This window comes from Arachis ipaensis, chromosome B04 (assembly GCF_000816755.2).
Source record: "Arachis ipaensis cultivar K30076 chromosome B04, Araip1.1, whole genome shotgun sequence".
Lineage (NCBI taxonomy): Eukaryota > Viridiplantae > Streptophyta > Magnoliopsida > Fabales > Fabaceae > Arachis > Arachis ipaensis.
Window position 1 is genome coordinate 110,499,689 of NC_029788.2, and position 2,247 is coordinate 110,501,935.

The 2,247-nt window shown below is 34.3% G+C and overlaps 1 non-coding gene across 1 annotated transcript; it reads left to right on the plus strand.

Annotated features, from left to right (window-relative positions):
• TRNAY-AUA lies at nucleotides 1,856-1,943 on the plus strand. The gene is given in 2 exon segments: nucleotides 1,856-1,892; nucleotides 1,908-1,943. It is a non-coding gene; the product is annotated as a tRNA-Tyr (tRNA).

Below are 2,247 nucleotides of genomic sequence, written 5' to 3' on the forward strand. Positions count from 1 at the left end.
GCACATGGATTAGGATTACACCCTCCCTTTTTAAGTTGCGATTCAATTTTCAATGGAGTAACATTCCACGCGTCACTTACTTTTTTTTTTTGAATGAACAAGCTCAACACAACAAGTGGAGCGATGAGAATAAACAAATAGGAGAACACCAGTTAAAGGCATAAACTATTCAGCACTACATGATACTTCTTGTCATCTTCGGCATTGCCATCAACAACAAAAGGGATCTACACCTAGCCACTCCTTAAAGTTCATGAGCGACTGGTGGATAATATCGTCAACCCCTTTTCCTGTATTCTGAAAGATCCTTCTGTTCCGTTCAAGCCAGATATTCCATATTATAGCACAAAAATTAAAAATTAAAAAATTTGGACAAAATCTATACAAATAGATTTGTACAGTAGAATGACCCAAATAAAAAATTCAAAGATAGCATTTGGGATACAAACCCATATGCAAAATGGTGATATAAGTTCAAGTTATTCGCAACTAGAGGCAAAGTGGACATGAAGAAATGTACGGAGGTTATTCCTAAAAGAGTCACTGAAGAGATGAACAGAAAGCTAACACAAGAAATAAGATCTGCGGCATTTAACATGGGTAACTTGAAAGCCTCAGAATCTGATGAACTGAATGGATTATTCTACCAGAAACACTAAAAGACTATAGAAAAGGACATATGCACGGTTGTGAGATTGTTCTTCAAAGAGGGGTGCCTTCCAGCGGAGGTTAACGAAACACATGTGGTTCTGGTCCCAAAAATTAAGCAAGTCGAAAATTTGAATCACCTATTAGTTATTCAAGATCATATCTAAAGTATGGTTAATCGACTGAAAAGTATCATGAATCACATTATGTCGCCGGTGCAAAGTGTTTTTGTAGGAGAGAATGATCCAAGACAACATATTTATTGTTCAAGAAGCCTTCTATGCCTTGAATCAGAAGGAAATAAGAGAAACTTCAACTTGGCTATCAAGCTAAACATGAACAAGGCGTATGATAGAGTAGAATGGAATTATCTAGAAGAAGTTCTTTTGGCTTTTGGCATTTGATTTTGATCAAAGATGAAAATACCTAGGACTACCAGCTAGATGGAGAAGATCAAAGTGCAAAGCATTAGAATGGATAGAAGAAAAGGTTACTAACAAGATTAAAGGCTGGAAACAGAAACTGCTCAATCAAGCAGGCAAAGAAGTCCTAATAAAAACAGTAATCCAAGCCATCCCAACCTATGCCATGGGAGTGCTCAGATTTTTGAAAAGCTTCTCCAGGAAATTATGTGCCAAGATAGCCCAATTTTAGTGGAGGTCGACTGACAAGGAAAGGGGTATTTGTTGGAAGAGTTGGGATAAATTATGTGCTAGTAAAAAAGAAGCATAGATGGGTTTTAAAGAATTTTATCACCAGAATATGGCACCAACTAGCAAAACAAGCTTGGATGATACACCAGAATCCGAATCCACTGTGGGTTAAGGTTTTAAAAGGTATATATTTTCCTAAGCAAGAGTTCTAGAAAGTAAGTAGATACTAGCAAGGAACTTGGATATGGAAAAACTTATTAGAAGGAAGAAATTTCCTAAGAATAAATGACAAGTGTAGTTTAGATATGAAAAAAATTTTTGATTATTAGGCCTACGACTGCGGATTGTCCAAGCCAATCAAAAAATTTGTTCAAAAAAAGAAAGTTTTAAATTACATGCTTTTGTAAATTTGAAGCATATGAATTAATACATTCTTCTAAAAAGTCTTGATGAAATGTGTAACTTTGCATTAAAAAAAAAAATAGTTCCACATAAATATTTAACACAACTTAAAAATGCATCTAATTAAACAATAAGCAGGCAAAGTATCAAAACCGACCTTAGCTCAGTTGGTAGAGCGGAGGACTATAGTTTGAAATAACAGAAATCCTTAGGTCGCTGGTTCGAATCCGGCAGGTCGGAAATTCTGTTTTATTCATTTCAATTATTTTGAAAATAAGATTTAAGCGTTGCATAAAATACATTTGTGAACAAATAACACATTCATGCATGTGTGAATTCAAATACAATCCTATTCAACTGAATTACCAATCAAAACTAAAAAATTTAACTTGGATTATTTCCCGTTGGTTACAAATTACATGAATTAGATCAAAACTATAATCTTAAGGCAACGCACACGTTATAGGAAACAAACAAGAAAAATAAATAAGATTTTAATATGCACAACTATATCAACTAGTGAATTAATAAGCACTAACGTCTT